The 18,144-nt window shown below is 33.3% G+C and overlaps 1 protein-coding gene across 3 annotated transcripts in view; it reads right to left on the reverse strand.

The window, feature by feature from the left end:
• ROBO1 (roundabout guidance receptor 1) overlaps positions 1-18,144 on the reverse strand; it is a 1,167,403-nt gene that overhangs the window by 1,035,688 nt on the left and 113,571 nt on the right. The window contains exon 1 of one of the 3 annotated variants that reach the window (XM_063806043.1): positions 531-669. The exons of the other annotated variants lie outside the window; for them this stretch is intronic. The gene's annotated coding sequence lies outside the window, so the exon portion shown is untranslated. Of the gene's footprint in view, positions 1-530; positions 670-18,144 lie in introns of those variants that run through there. 3 annotated transcript variants of the gene reach the window in all.

The raw sequence follows: 18,144 nt of genomic DNA on the forward strand, positions 1-18,144 counted from the left end.
ATAAACTGTTATCCCTTCTAAGCCTAGATTCCTGTAACCAAATTAAATTAATAGTAAACAAATGTTAATTGAGATACAACACATATATCCTTCTTTATTAGGATATGATATTCTATCCTACCTAATATAGGCTGTTAGTTCCCATATATTTTTCTTTCACTTACTTTCGCCACTTCTGTTATGTTTGTTATGCCAGTAGTCTTTCTCGCCATCATTATTTATTTATCTGGTTGAAATCTTAACTAATTTAGAAATGGAGATCATTTAGAACAGATAATGTATTATAAAATAAGTACTCTAAAATTAAGTGTGGGGGAGAATTGAGGGAGAATTTCAGTATAGAATAATTTCCAGATATTGTACTCTGGCTTCCTTTTAAACCAGAAACCCTGATTTAACATTGTAAGTGCTGTCTGGGGCTGTCAAATTCGTTGTCCTGTCGAATACATGGATTCAACAAATACAAGTCACACTTAAATTTATTCATAAGTGTATATATACTAGAGAAACAACAAAAATAGGGAGCAAACCTCTTGAAATTATGGTGAAGCTGGAAAAAACTTGCATTGACATCAATTTTAACAAGGCACTTGTTAGCATGCTTCTCAAAGTTCTAGAATCCATTGACTTGCTACAGGTTTTCTTCTCCTCTATCCTTAGATTGCAATCCCTAGAGGCTGTCACAATGGCCATCGTAACAGCCTGTCATAAAGTGATTCTTCTGAAGCTTCCAATGACAACCCCTCACCATTCCTTTACTCCATTATTGGTGAGGTGTTCCTGGTTCAAGACATTGAGAGAACAAGGCTCCCCTCATGTGCACTTTTTATCCCAACCCTGTAAAAGCCTATTCTGAGAATAATTGAAAGCTCACTGGATAATACAGGCAACAACAAATGGTTAGCTTCTGACAAGAGTATTGCAGGCACTATCTCTGGCTTCAAAAGAAGATTTGAGATGACAGTAGGGATACTACTGAAATGACTTTTATGCAACTAAGATTTACAGGGAATGACTGAAATATGTTAGCTGTATAATAAAAAGCCGAACTATGAAGGAAAAATACATTTTGTAAATTATATGTCCTCACTGCTTCTTTGCAGTTACCAAACATTATCTTCTTATGAAAAATTTTGAAAGCTTAGAAAAAGAGAGCTGGCTTTATTAAACATGAAACAGAAAGGCTAACCCATAACATGTGTGGCTATTCAAATTAAAATTAAGTAAAATTAAAAATTCAATCACACTAATTTCAACAGCCCAATAAACCACATGTGTCCAGACGCTATGGTAATTGGGCAGCCCAATGAACATTTCCACTATCACGGAAGTTCTATTGGACATCCCTGAAATAGAACAAGTAATTAAAATCAAATGGAAATTTTCCAAAATGTGTGCAGCAATCTTGCAAATGTATGCACATATTTATCATGTATTATAAAAGATCACAGGGAGAGTCAGTGCTATCTAGTAACTGATTTCAATAGATTGAAACATTTATATGACAAACTTTTGTGTTTCCCAGTACTTTCAATTATTTTATACTTTCATTTTATAAGTAGCAAAAAAAAATTAAAATGTGACCCTCCTTCCCAAACCCTTTTTAAGAGTAAAACTCACGTTTGACTGATTTTTACATTAGAAAAAAAAGTCTCTGAAGACTCTTCCAATTTTTAATATGCAATATTATAAAAAGTTTGAAAATATAATATGTTGAACAAAGCATAAGCAAGTCATCGTTTATGGTGATGTAATCTTATTTGAATTTACAATTTTGGAGTTACTCTATCTTATCTTCAGATGATACATTTTGATATGCAGGCCGTTTTTTATTATATAAGATATATATAAAGAGGATGGACTGTGATCATGTGGATGGTTTAACACATAACACAATGCTTTATTTTTACAGCATGACTTTAGAAAGACTCCCTTTGTCAAAGGTGATAGAGCTGTCTTTGAGTTATACTAGTAATTCTACATAAGAGTCAATAAAAAGCAGTATCAGGCACTCTGTATTCCATAAATAGTCCAGTAGTCCTCTAGCTTTCTTTTTAAAAAGGACTTTTGACTTGGGTATTTTTTTTTATTTTTTTATATGGATGGTTAGTATAAAGTGAATGTTGAGTATTATCTAAAATATTTTATTGTTACAACAGAAATGACAAGGAAGGAAATTACCCTTAGTTGAACAGAACCTAACGCAAACAGATACTGTATTTTCAAATTTTCACTTAAAAACTTCAGAAAGTTCAATAGATTCACACTACTCCATTAGGAAAGTAAGACAAACATTGGAAGGGCAGCCACTAAAGTTGGCATAGGGCATATAACAGAGGATTAGTGATACTTAGCATCATTTAATTAAAACATAGCCATATTTAGGACTGCAAAATATCCAGTATCATATCAGATACTTGTCATGGTAGATTTGCAAAGGCAGGAAAAAGCAGCCTGATTTTCCCTACAGTGATTCTAATTTATTTAGCAGAAATCTCAGTTTGTAACTTGCCAAAATAAAACCATATGTACATTCTTAATTATGTAATGGTCTGATTTTTTTATTTTTTATTTTTTGAGACAGAGTCTTGCTCTGTCACCCAGGCTGGAGTGCAGTGGCACGATCTCGGCTCACTGCAACCTCTGCCACCTGGCTCAGGATGGTCTTGAATGCCTGACCTCAGGTGATCCGCCAGCCTGGGCCTCCCACAGTGCTGGAATTACAGACGTGAGCCACCGCGCCCAGCCTTAATGATCTGATTTTGAAGAACCTGACAAGCAGATTAATTTCTGTGAAAGGAGATAAATTTCATTATTTCCCAAGGAAGAGTAAAAGAAGAGAATCAAGGACTGTCTGAGAGAAGGAAAATCTTTTTCAGTATTAGAGCTTGACTAATACTGATGAAATATTCTCTCCCACTCCAATCTAAGTTGAACAACACATTCACTGTGTGTAAGAAAAAGGTGCTTTTTGGTTCATTTTTCAAACTTTTTCCTAACCTGATCCCACAAAACCTAATATTGGCATCAAAGAAAGACTTATGTGCCTAAGACTTTTAAATTTTGAAAGAAAAATCCCATGATTTCAGAATATCAAGTACCACCACTGTACCCCTGCTATAAATGTATCTTTGTTAAATTGAAATTCTAAAAACTGGTAATGTAAAATAGAAGAGGATATAGTATGTGAACTGGAAAAGAATATAAATAATGTTCACTTGCATAGCATCAATGGTGTTTGGGAGAGAGTTTCTATCAAAATTTTAATTTCATTTGAAACGATAACCTTAATTTCTGATTGTATTACTAATTCTATATGCAAACTTCATAGATTATCTGAATATCATAGAATACACCATCACATGATACTCTTCCAGTATGTCACAGTTTAGAGATATCACAGCTAAATTTGAAAGGTTTTATTCAGAGAATGACTTTGGGATTTTCATATGAGACATGCATTTTCAAAATATATCTTGATACATTCATTTATTATTTTTTTCCTAAAGCAGCAAACACAACTATTCATTTCAGAAGGACTGTTTTGAAGTGAGTAAAATATTCATAGTAATAATTATTAAATAAAATGTAAGAAGAAAGAACATTTTCTAGAATGGCCTAAATCAGTAAAATTTTATACTAAATACAACCAGGTTGGAAAAAAACTCATAAGCAAATGGCAAGAATTTTCTCTATCTTTAATTTGCACTACCAGGGAAAATGTCTAGCATTTACCTAGGTATGCTAATAGTTAAGAATGATGCAAGAGCACTAATTTTATAAGTAGCTACTGAATATTCTAGTTTTATTATATTTCACTCATCAACTAAAGAAAAATGAGCCCATTAGATTTGATGTTGTCTTCCCTGTAGACCCAACTATCATTCTATGATATTTATCAACAAAGCAAAAGTAAATTTTAGAAAAGAAAAGGTCTGGGGATTAAAACAAGACTGCTAGCTAGTACTTCTCATATTATGGCATGAGTATTTGACAGAATTTCCAAGTACTCCTAAGTTATTGAGGTAATATCCTTTTTATAGCATTGTCACCCACAGTTTCAGATGTTTCAGTGATTTGATTCTTTGATATTTAGTGAGCATCTGCATCAGTAGCTTTTAAGAGTTAAAATAGATTTTTTTCTTTTATGCAAATGTGTATTAAAGTTATCTTTTCTTCATCATCCAGGGACAGAAGTAAGAAGTGTAAAGAAATTGGTATTGAGTCAGCAGTTTTAATAGCATGTCCATTTCACGAACACAACTAATTAAGTCTACCAACTTCCCCTTTTGCCATTCTCTGTTGCACATTCTGGTTTCACCTAATTTAGAAATCAGGAGAAATTTGAGTTGAAGCTACCTATAAAGAAAAAAAATAGCTTGGGAAATACGTATTTAATATGAATTGCAGTAGTATGACTCCATTTTTGAGTGTAATAATTATGACATTAGCTTAAAATATTAAATTTTAATTTTTAAAATTTAAAAATTTTCCTCTCTCTCTTGCCTGCCACCATTCTCTCTTGCCTGCCACCATGTAAAACATGCTTTGCCTTCTGCCATGATTGTGGGTGCTCCCTAGCAAAGTGGAACTGTGAGTCCATTAAACCTCTTTTTCTTTGTAAACTACCCAGTGTCGGGTATGTCTTCATCAGCAATGTGAAAATAGACTAATACGCTGCCCATGAATTTTTTGGGTGGTCTAATTTTACTTATAACCGACTTCAGTCCTGCTGTCAGTGATCAGCCATTTCCATTACCACTCATTTCTTAAGGCCTGACTTCAATTTTATGTACCTCATACACTTCAACTTTAAAGACACCTCCCTTTAGTGTTCTATCTTTACTTGGCTCCCATGTGACCTCATGGCACTATTCTACATTGACCTCTTGCTACTTTCTTTGGTGGTTATTTCTATGAATAGCTCAGTTCTTTACTGGATTTTAATCATGTTGAATTTGCCATAACAAACCTGACCATGAAGACTCACATTACCTATACAATGGATTTTCTCACCAATAGGAATCATTGATATTCAAAGTCAAGAGAGTTAAACCCCGGAGCTCACTACAGTTCCCCCCGGATACAATCTCAACTGAATTTCCAGAGAATGTAAAATTGGATTGCTCTTCCTTCATATTTGCATTCCCCAAGCTATCTTTACCAAGATGTCTGAGACTGGTTCCAATAACTGAAATTAAACTCAACTCTGATCTTGTCTTGGTGGATTGGATATAGGGAAGTTGTACTTCCTCCATCATATATTTAAGGACATTAAGGAACAAAGGAGTAGGAAAAGTGGTATCTTGAGACTACTCATGGAATGGTGAGAAATAATTTCCTCAAACTTTCTACTGTCCCAGAGTAATGAGGTAGAGCATCTGATTAGACATTTATTTTTCCTGCCGCTCAGAATGCCCTTTTCATTCTTCATTTTTACTAATCAAAATCTGATTTAATATCTGAGATATGGCTTAAATGATATCACTTTCATTATTAAATCATTGCTGATCAACCTTCCCTACACAACTCTTTTTTACATCTTTAAAAATAATCAAATATATAGACTTTTTCACATTTTAGAATATTAATTTTTCTTATCTTAAAATAAGAAACAAACCAGTGACTGATCCTAGTGAGTCTGTGAAATGTGAGCCCTCTGACCAAGAATTCAAAATAGAAGTTTAAAGGAAACCCAGTGATCCCATATAACATACACACAAAACTCAATTCAGAAATATATCAGAAAAATACAAAGAAGAGATTGAGGCTAGGTGTGTTGGTTCATGCCTGTAATCCAGCACTTTTGGAGGCCAGTGTGGGTGGGTCACTTGAGCTCAGGGGTTCGAGACCAGGCTGGGCAACATGGTGAAACCCCATCTCTATAAAAATATACAAAACTTAGCCAGGCATGAGGCCTGGTACCTGTAGTCCCAGCTATTCAGGAGGTTGAGCTGGGAGGATTACTTGAGCCCAGGAGGTTAAGGCTAAACTGATCTGTGATCATGTCACTGTGCTCCAACCTGGGTGACAGAGTGAGAGACTGTTTTGTTTTGTTTTGTTTTTTTAAAAAAGGAAAATAAAGAAACATTTAACAAAGTAATTGAAATAATAATAAAAAATCAAACAGAAATCTTACAAGTGAGAAATAAATTTGCTTAGCTGAAAAGTTCTTTAGAGGCTTACAACAGCAGAATGGATCAAGCAGTGAAAATAATCAGTGAGCTTGAAGACAGATTATTTGAAAATACACAGTCAGAGGAGAAGAAAGAATGCAATTGAACAAAGATTGCCCGGAAGATAAAGAAAATGTCTTCAAATGACAAAATATAAGAATTATTAGTATTCAAGGGGGACTTCAGCAAGAGCAAGGGATAGAAAGCTTATTCGAGGAAATGGTAACAGAAAACTTTCCAAAACTTGAGAAAGAGATAAATATCCAGTTCCAGGAAGATCAAAGAGCACCAAACTGATTTGACCCAAATAACTACCCCAAAAATATAATAAAACTGTCAAAGGTCAAGGACAAAGAGAGGCTTTTAAGAGCAGCAAAAGAAAAGAAGAAAATAACACATAAAGAATCCCCAGTTCATCTAGAAACACAAGTCTCAATGGAAACCATATAGACTAAGAAGAAGTGAGATGGCTTTTTCAAAGTAAAATATTGCTATACAAAAATACTGTATCCAACAAATCTATCCTTAATTATAAAGGAGAGATAAAGTATGTCCTAGACAAACAAAAGCTGAGAGAATTCACTGCCACTATACCTGCATTACAAAATTGGCTAAAAGCAGTTCTTCACTCTGAACTAAAAAAACACTAATATGCCGAAAGAAAACATTTTAAGGTATAAAACCCACAGGCAGAATTAAGTACCTGGACAAACCCAGTATAATCTAACATTGTAAGTATGGTATACAATACACTTATAACTCGTGAAGCCTGTGATGGTTAATATTGAGTGTCAACTTGATTGGGTTGAAGGATGCAAATTATTGGTCCTGGGTTTCTCTGTGAGGGTGTTGTCAAGGCAGATTAACATTTGAATCGGTGGACTGGGAGAGGCAGATCTACCCTCACTCTATGTGGGCATCATCTAATCAGCTGCTAGTGTGGCTAAAAAAAAAAAGCAGACAGAAGAAGTTGGAAAGAGCAGACTTGCTGAGTCTTCTGGCCTTCATCTTTTTCTCATATGGGATGCTTCCTGCCCTCCAACATTGGACTCTACGTTCTTCAGATTCTGTACTCTTGGACACCAGTGGTTTGCCAGGGGCTCCTGGGCCTTCAGCCACAGACTGAATGCTGCACTGTTAGGCTTCCCTACTTTTGAGGTTTTGGGACTTGGACTGGCTTCCTTGTTCCTCAGCTTGCAGATGGCCTATTGTGAGACTTCACCTTGTGATTGTGTGAGTCAATACTCCTTAATAAACTCCCGTTCATATATACATCTATCCTATTAGTTCTACCTCTCTAGAAAACCCTGACTAATACAAAGCCCAAAGAAAAAATCTATAGAAACAATAATTAAAAGATAGGCAATAAAAGCTATGCAAATTAGACAACACCAAGTCAAAATGTGGGAGAAATGGAGTTAAAGTATAAAGTTGTTTTTCTTTTTTTCCCTATTTTTGGTCAGTTTGTTTCTATTCTTTTCTTTGTGATCTAAGTTAAGTTGTCAACTTTTTAATATAACTTGTTATATCTATGAGGTGTTCTTTGTAAGTCTCATGGTAACCACAATACAAAAACCTATAATAGATTGACTAAACATGAAAAGCAATGAATTAAAAAATACTACCAGAGAAAATCACTAAGCCACAAAGAAAGACAGTAAGAAAGGAAGAAAAGAAGAGAGGAGGCATGCACAAAAGATGACAGAAGTAAGTCCTTACTTATCAACAATAACACTAAGTGGATGCAATTCTCCAAATAAAAAAACATAGGATGAAGAAACAACACGCAAGTCTACACTGTCTGCAACACTCAAGTCTATGCTGTCTACTTCACCTACGAAGACACTTATAGACTAAAAGTGAGGAGATGGAAAAAATATTTGATGCAACTGGGAACCAAAAATCAGTAGCTATATTTATATGAGATTAAATAGATTGCAAATCAAAGATTGTAAAAAGATAATAAAATGGTAACTATATCATGATAAACAGGTCAATTCAGTAAGAGGAAATAAGAATTCTATATATATATATGCAGCCAACATCAGAGTTTCCAAGTATATAAAGCAAACATTAATAGATATAAAGGAAAAGGTAGACTACAATACAGTAAATGTAGGGAGTTTCAACATTCCTCTCTCAGTAATGAATGAATCATCCAGACAGAAAATGAACATAGAAAGAGCAAAGTTAAACTACATATGTATTAATTTGTTTTCATGCTTCTGATAAAGACATACCTGAGACTGGGCGAGTTAAAAAAGAAAGAGGTTTAATTGTACTTACAGTTCCATGTGGCTGGGGAAGCCTCACAATGATGGCAGAAGGCAAAAAGCAGCAAGTCAGGACTTACATGGAGGCAACAGGCAAAGAAAGAGAGCTTGTGCAGGGGAAGCCCTCTTTTTAAAACCATCAGATCTCATGAGACTTATTTACTATCACAAGAACAGCACAGGAAAGCCTTGCCCCATTATTCAATTACCTTTCACTGGGTCCTGCCCACAGTACATGGGAATTCAAAATGAGATTTTGGTGGGGACACAGCCAAATCATATTAACATACTAGACAAAATAGGCTTAACTGACATTTACATTTCACTAACTGGTGCAGAATACACATTATTTTCATCAGTACATGGAACATTCTCCAGAATAGATCATGTTTTAGGCCACAAAACAGGTCTCAGCAAATTCATAAAAGTAGAAATCACATCAAGTTTCATTTCTGACCGTAATGAAATAAAACCAGAAATCAACAACAAGAGGATTCTAAGAAATTACACAAACACATGGAAATTAAATGACATGCTTGGAACAATTAATATGTCAATGAAGAAATTAAGAAGAAAATTGAAAAGTTTTTTGAAACAAATGGAAATGGAAATACAACATACCCAAATCTTTACAATACAGCAAAAACAGTACTAAGAGGGAGGTTTATAGCAACACATGCCTACATAAAAACAGTAGAAAGACTTCAAATGAACAACCCAATGATGTACCTCAGGGACCTAGAAAAGCAAAATCAAACCAAACCCAAAATTAGTAGAAAAGAAGAAATCATAACAATCAGAGCAGAGGCTGGGCATAGTGGCTCATGTCTGTAATCACACCACTTTGGGATGCCAAAACAGGAGGATTGCTTGAGCCCAGGAGTTTGAGATTAACTTGGGCAACATCACAAGGCCTCATCTCAACAAAAAATAAAAAAATTAGCCAGCCATGGTGATGCACACCTGTAGTCCAAGTTACTCAGGAGGCTGGGGCAGGAGGATCCTTTGAGCCCAGGAGTTCGAGGCTGCAGTGAGCTATGATCTTGCCACTGCACTATAGCCCGGGAGATAATTTGAAACTCTGTCTCTAAAATAAATAAATAAATAATTAATATTGTTAAAGTGTCTATTCTACCCAAAGCAATTTGCAGATCCAATGCAACCCTATCAAAATACCAATGACATTCTTCACAGAAATAGAAAGACCAATCCTACACTTTATATTGAACCGTAATAGACCCCTAATAGCCAAAGCAACCCTGAGCAAAAAGCAAAACTGGAGGCATCACATTACCTGACTCCAAAATATGCCACAAAGTTACAGCAACCAAGTCAACATGATACTGGTATAGGCACAGACAGATAGACCAAGAAAACAGAATAGAGAACATAGATATAAATCCACAAATCTATAGTCAACTGATTTTGGACAAAGGTGCCAAGAACATACAATGTATAACCACATTCAGAAGAATAAAACTAGATCCCTATCTCATACCCTCTACAAAACTCAACTCAAAATGTATTAAAGACTTAAAGGCAGGATCTGAAACTCCAAAGCTACTGGAAGGAAACATTGGGGAAACAATCCAGGACATTGCTCTGGGCAAAGATTTTTCATGTGAGACCTCAAAAGCACAGGAAACTAAAGCAAAGATACACGAATGGCATTATGTCAAGCTAAAAAGCTTCTGCACAGCTAAGGAAACAATCAATAAAGTAAAGAGGCAACCAACAGAATGAGAAAAGAAAGGATTAATAACCAGAATACAAAAAGGGCTTAACCAACTCAGTAGCAAAATAACAATAATAATTTGATTAAAAAAATGGACAAAAGATCTGAATAGACACTTCTCAAAAGAAGACACACAAATGTCCAACAGGTAAATGAAAAATGCTTAAAATAACTAAACATCAGAGAAATGCAAATCAAAAGCACAATGATATATCACCTCAACCCGGTTAAAATGGCTTCTATGAAAATGACAGGGAACAACAAATACTAATGAGCATGTGGAGAAAGGGAATTCTTGTACACTGTTGGTGGGAATGTAAATTAGAACAATTACTATGAAAAATTGTATGTAAATTATTCAAAAATAATACAGAACTACCATATGATCCAGCAATTACACTACTGGATGGAATAAATATCCAAAAGGAAGGAAGTCAGTACATTGCAGAGATATCTGCACTCCCATGCTTATGGCTGCATTATTCATAATAGCCAAAATATGGAATGAATCTAAGTGCCCATCAATGGATGAATAGATAAAGAAAATGTAGTATGTATACACAATGAAATATTATTCACACATTAAGAAGAATGAAATTCTTTCATTCACAGAAACATGGGTAGAACTGGAGGTTACTATGTTAAGTGAAATAATTCAAGCACAGAAGACAAATATCATATGTTCTCAATCATATAATGGAGGTAAAAGAGCAGATCCCATAAAGACAGAAAGTAGATTGCTGGTTTCCAGAGTCTGAGAAGGCTAAGAGGGAAAGGGGATAAAGAGAGGTTAATTAATACATACAAATATACAGTCTGATAGAAGAAATAAGACCTGGTGTTAGACAGATCAGTAGGGTGACTATAGGTTACAATCATCTAGTGTAAGTTTCAAAATGCTAGAAGAAAATTATTCAAATGTTTCTAGCATAACAAAAAGAAAAATATTTAAGAATTATTTAATGTAAGGTAATGTATTTGAATTACATTCCTTTGATCTTTACAAATTATATGAATGTATTATATTATCACATGTGCCCAGAAAATATGTACATCTATTATATATCGATAAAAATTTTAAAAATTAAAGCAATAATACAGAACTTCAGTTTTGGCAATCTGGAGAACTAGAGTACCTGAAAGCTCTCATGCTACAAAAATTTCCCTCTACAATTATTAGATAGTGTATAAGTAGGCTTCCTATTAAATATGTAAATAACTTCACAAGAAATAAGGAAAATTTCTATGATCCCTAAACAAGAGGCAACTGAAAACCAGAACATTAACTACATGAGTAACCATGAGGTTACTTTGGAGGGCCTGGAGTTCATCTTAATAATCTGGGGTAATGTTCTCAATTGGGGGCAATTTTCCCAACACAGTGACATTTGGTAAAGTACGGAGACATTTTGGTTGACACAAGTGGGAGGAGGTGTACTATCGGCATCTTGTAAGTAGAAGGCAGGATTGCTGCTAAACTTCCTACTAAGCACAGGATACAACCTTCTACCCCCACCACTAAACAATTATCCATCCCAAAATATCGCTGGTGTTGATGTGGAGAAGCCCTGCTTTAGGGACTTTAATATTAATATTCACAGCTGAAGATGGGAGAGAACCTCTTGAGCTAATGAGATACAGCAGGTCCTCAAATAATGTTATTGTGTTTAGTGTTATTTTGCTATAATGTTGATGAGAAAAAAAACCGATTCCCGTAAGATAGATCAGTTCTTTAAGATAGATTGTCTTACTTGTTTTTATTAATCTTTGAAAAATGTGTGTCTAGCTCACATTTATTTCAATGTCTCACATTAGAATTTTGTTGACGTTTTTGTGACCAAAAATATGCCTTAGGAACTTAACTCTTGTTTTTAACAATTGGCCTAAAGGAAAATTGGTTTTGCTATATGTCTTTTCATTTAAAGTTACAGTTTTCAAGTATGTTAGGTGAGAGCTTACAGTATAGGGAGTTAGAACTGAGATACCCATATATTATAAGGTCAGGAACTTTTCCGGGCTAACTCACAGTGAACTGCACAACTAGAAAAATGTCTGCTATCTAAGCAAAAAGGAACTTCTGTGTTTGGACTGGGCCCTGAAAATTTGTAGCCATAATCTGCCATTAGGTATGTCTGCATTTCAGCCATCTTCTGTTATTAGATCGTGCAGAATCCCTAGCCATAAACTTGACTCCGCTGCAGTAAAACCGTTGGGAATCAAGCACAAGCAAGCACAAAGAGCACTGGAGAAAGATATCTTCAACACAGACACACATATATAAGGCTCAGTGAAGATGAACTCCTGATCACAACTATAAAAACACACCATGAGCGTGAGTTTGTAGACATTAAATAGAACAGAAGGATTCAAACCACACACATTTCAGGTAACAATTTTTTTTCTAGACATTGTATTTTCAATAGACGTACTTTAAATAATTAATGATAGGAGATTTAGAAATGAGAGAAAAGAAGCCGTTATTAAAATAACAACAATGACCACCATAAATGGATGGGGTAATATTCAGAGTGAATGGCTGAATTTATTTCACTTTTAATAAAATAAATGAACTGTCATTATGAGTCTTGACAAAGATAAATCTAAATAAGTACATATCAAAAAGCATGGTAGTAAAACTGCAGAGGACTGAAGGGAAAGAAAAACTAAAAACTAAAGACTAAAAACATCTCTTAAAAGTAACTAGAGAAACAAAGATAAGGCCAAACATAGAATAATTAGTCCAACTGCAGGTTTCTCAATGGCCATATTAGAAAGCATGTGACAATGAATATCATCAAAGTACATTGAGAAAATAGTTGTCAACCTGGTATTTTATATTCTGAACACATGAAGATATTTTCAAACAACATTTTTTAAATGTAGCTTGCTAAAAAGGTAAGAACTTGGTTATCAACTCTATTTGACCCAAATTTGAAATTTTAAAATCCTCAATGTCAATCCCCACTTCAAATCTATTATGTTAGGATCTCTTTGGGTGTGACTGAGTCCCTAGTATTTTTTTAAAGCTCTATAAACGATTTCAACATCCAACTGAATTTGAGAACCACTGTAGTTGACACAATATTTTAGCGGGCAAGAAATAAAACCCCAAAGGAAAGTAGAAGTAAACAAAAAAGTGGCAAATAAGCCATTGTTGAACACATAACAATTGTCATAGCAATAATAACTATATTTATGTAATGTATATGTCTCCATATACATTTGTTTATATATTTATTTAACCTATCTATAGTTATACTGCAAAATAAACCTGAAGGGATAATAAAGACTTCCCATTTATAGACTACATTTTCTAATAATAATTGAATTAAAATTCTAAAAATTAGCCCAAAATATCCATGTTCCAGAATTTCAGATGCAAACATTTAAACACTCATGAATCAAAAGAATCATGAGAAAAGAGGAAACATTTAAATTAGAGTGACTATGGAAATATTTGTCAGAAATGATGTGATTCATTTGAATTAATGTGATATCTAATTATAGGTGTCAACTTGAATGGATGAAGGAATACCAGGAAACCTAGTAAAGCATTTATTTGTTGGGTATATCTCTGAGGGTATTTCCGGAGGAAATTAGCCTATGAGTCTGACTAGACTAGGTGGGAATAATCTACCTTTAATGAACATGGGCACCATCCAAACTTCCTGGGGCCCAGAGAGAACAAAAACAGAAAGGCCAATATGTTGATATGTCTTCTGGAGATGGGACTCATCCTTCCTCTCCTGTCTACCTGTCTATCCATCTTATTGGTTCTGTTTCTCTGGAAAACCCTAATACAAATAGTGTTTAAAGGGAAATTTAGAATTTTACAAGGTTTTATGTGAAAAAAAATAGATAATTATTGATAAAAATTTCTATACTTTCTATTTTAAGATTTCTAAGACACTTTGAAAAATAAAACAATAAATCCAAATAAATGAGGAGGAAGAAAATAATTAAGATGAAAATATAATTGAGAACATAGAAAAAATAGGATATATAATATTAAATGCAGATTCTCTGAAAAGTCCAATAAAAACTACAAATCTCTGACAAACTGATTAAGAAAACTGCAGAGAAAATACCAATAGATTCTGCTCAGATTAGTAAAACAGTAAATAGATAATAAAATGTATAATCATATAGAATATAATTTAAAAACTTTGTCAATGAATTTGAAAATTCTAAGGAAGTAAACTAATTTCTTAAAAGTCATAATATAGAAAAATTGAAGAAGAAATGATAATCAATTTATAACCATTAAATAGACTGAATAAGAATATTGTAATTCTTTAAAAAGGTATTACATATACTGATATCATAGGCAAGTTTTATCAAATATTTCAATATATCAAAATTTTGATGGTAAAATACATAATTCTTTATGTATATGTAAAATTCTTAGATATTTTTCCAGTATAAATTTATGATTAAGTTCATTGAAGTATTGTGTTTTAAAGAAAAATATAGAAAAAACCCCTTAATTATGCAATAATAAGAAAATGAGTAAATTCTAATACATTTTAGGAATAGAATACCATAAATAATGAAATAAATTAGAGCTCAATGGATAAAAAGACCCCAAAGCAATGATATTGAGTAAAATAATAGTAATCTGAAGAAGCATACATATAGTGGCCTTTTTGATATTTATGACATTTCTGGCAACTGTACCATATAAAGGCCTGAGTCAGAAAAAATAAAAACAAAACCTTGACCCCATTTAGAAAATATTTAATAGCATGTTTGCGTGTTATTAAATAACATGTTATTAAATAATTTAAATGTTTTCTCTTTTCTCATGATTCTTTTGATTCCTGAGTGTTTAAATATTTGCATCTGAAATTCTGGAATATGGATATTTTGGGCTAATTTTTAGAATTTTAATTCAATTATTATTAGAAAATGTAGTCTATAAATGGGAAGTCTTTATTATCCTTTCATAACATGCATGTTAGTAAATAACATGCAAACACATTATATATGTTTATGTTTTCAAATACAAATATACATAATGTAAATATGGTATGGCCTATCCCATCCAAATTTAGGGTGGTCATTAGCTCTTAGGAGAAGAAGGGAATCACAAGGAGTTTGTAGGAGGCTCCAACTGTATTCCTAATGATTTATTATTTCAAAAATATAAAAATTGATAAATGTATGCAAAATGTTACATTTAAACAAAGATGGTGGGTGTATGAATATTTATGATATTTTTCTGTGTAATTTTTAGGCTTACAGTACTTCCAAATATTAAAAGAAAGGAATACTGCTTTTTTTAAAAGCACCTATAACTAAAATTATGTGTGAGAGAGTTAATTTTAAAGCCAAAACATCCATATAAATATAGTTGTTCAAATTTACTTCACGAAACTGTGCCAACTTGAAAACCCTCTTCCCCAAACTAAAGTCAACTGATTTATTTGCAGAACTCAGCGGTGCATCATGCGGTCAGCAACCTCTTAGCCCTAGTCTGCAACGCCAGCACCCCGGGAGACCAGCCATTGCACTGCTTCCCTCCAGATTAGGTCTAGAGAGCCTGAAGCGTTCATGGGTGAAATGGACACATACAGAGGCTCTCCTTGGCTTGGTTTAATGTTTCATTTGGTGCCAAAAAGTATTATACTTTCATTCCACTTACATTCTTCTTCTATTTGTGCATGACTGAAAAATCTATTAAGTGTCAAAGAAGATCACTGAAAAGAAACTAATATCACTCAAACTAAAATTTATTTTTACTGTAATTCACCAACATTTTTTCTCTTACTGCATTTTGATTGAAATCTAGGTCACAGTACAGTTCAACTTATCCGTTGCAATGCCAAATATTTATAGATAGCAATTGCTCAACCTCAACTTTCTGTCTATTAACAAATTCTATGTGTAAAGTTATACATGTCAGTGGAACTGAAGCCCTCAGGTCTCACATTCAGCATATGAATAATTTATTATTGTTTTATTTTATACTCAAGCTGATTTTTCCTATAATTTTAAAAAATATACCACACTAGTTTATTTGCACTGACTAGATCATTATTCTTGTTGTCTTGGTGAGATTCTCCAGGGGGAATTCTAAGCAGAATTATTTAAATCCTCTTTGAGGTAGCGCTTACATCGATGATTGAGGCGTGTCCACTTTGTCTTTCTTGTCTCTCTTTTCTAAAAATTCTTTCCATTCTCAGACCTCTTCCACACTTGTTAGCTTTCTACTATTTGCTAGAGGAAGTAGCTACCAGTGTAATCTTGGTTCAGTAAACTACACTGCAAAATTAGAATATTATGGCACCTAGAAGATTACCTAAAATCATTCAGATGAAAGTGGCTTTTGGGAATTTTGCATTGCCTTAACTTTGGGTTTTGTGCAATTATAATTGTGTTATTGTACAGGATTAACAGAAGAATCTATCGCACAGGATTTCTATAAAGCCTCAATGCAATAATCCATAGTAAGTCATTTAGCTCAGGCTTTGGCACATATTTTCTATGCAACAAATGTTAATTTTGAAACAAGTGTGATGGTGGCATTCACAGTGATATTAATAGTAGTGGTGGTGATGGCAGTAGTAGTAGTGTATTGGAATGAGCGTTTGCTATTGTTTTAATAATAATGAGATTAAAATAAATACAAAAAAATTGTGAAAGAGCTTGCCCCACAGGAAACAAAGACTTCTGTTGTTCTCTTACTTTCTGTTTTATAATTAGACATTCTAATAGTTTTCTTTGAAATATTCTATTTCAAATGGATAGCCACAAATAAAGGAACAGACCATTCTCCTTAAAGAAAAGAATAAAGCTTACCTCTTTGAACATAGTAACCTAATTGTGCTGACATTATGTAGTACTGCACATCACCTCAATAATCACTAAATATGTTTTTGCTTCACTTAACCAAAAAAGCCATTAAAATGTTTCTGAGCAATTTGGAATTTTATTATTATTAAATTAATAATTTTGATTAATTAAAAAATCAATTCCATATCACAAATAACTTACTGGAGGATTATTACAAATGTTATATAAAATTATTATAAATGTGTCTATATCTTTATTACACATCGATGTTTAATTATATTTCATTATAATTTCATGAAAAAATAAATGAGAAATTCATTTAATAATGACAAATAATTTTTAATTAAAATATTTTCTTGTCAAATATAACTCTTGAAACAAACCCATTATTTTAGAAGCTAGAACCCCTTATCTATTCATTGGACACATTTTACCTCTATTGTTCAAGTTCGTTTCCCAGAAAGCTAAAAACCTCTCTCATATTTCACTGCCTTTTACTTTGAATAATAAAATGTTAATTTGTATTTTATGTCAGGGGATTTTTTTTCACAAGGGATTTGCTATTGATGTAAATGGTCATTGTACAGGATTAGTCAAAGAACCATATGAAAGAAATATTTTTCAGGCTTTTGAGTATCATTTCAAGATGAGAATATTTGCATTCCCATTAGGGCATCTTTTCTAAAATGAATAGATCAGTGTCTTAGATTGTTGAAAGGCCATCGGTAGATCGTCTTTTGTGTAATGTGTCTGTAGTAGGCCTAGCAAAATGCAGTTCCTAGGGAAAGAGGTTGTTCAATAATGTCAGATGAATCCCTTGAGTCTCACACACTGTCATATTATTTTCTGCTAATGTTGACGCAAATGAAATGAATCTCTAGTTCTATTCATCTATACAGTATTATCAAAAGGTATAGCTGGTAGCTATATCAATATGATAATTTCAGTTTACAAATTATAACTGAAGATTGGAAGTTCCTTTCCCTAAACTTCTACAAAGTACATGTTAGGAAAGTATGTTTTGTTTTGTAAAAAATACAAAGCCTCTCTGTTGAATATTGAAGCTATCGATTTGTGAGTTAAAAAACCTTATGACAGATCCAGAACATTATTTGAATTTACTTTGTATGTCTGTTACCAACTGTTTAGATGGGCATACAAATAA

This window comes from Pan troglodytes, chromosome 2 (genome assembly GCF_028858775.2).
Source record: "Pan troglodytes isolate AG18354 chromosome 2, NHGRI_mPanTro3-v2.0_pri, whole genome shotgun sequence".
In the NCBI taxonomy this organism is placed as follows: Eukaryota; Metazoa; Chordata; class Mammalia; order Primates; family Hominidae; genus Pan; species Pan troglodytes.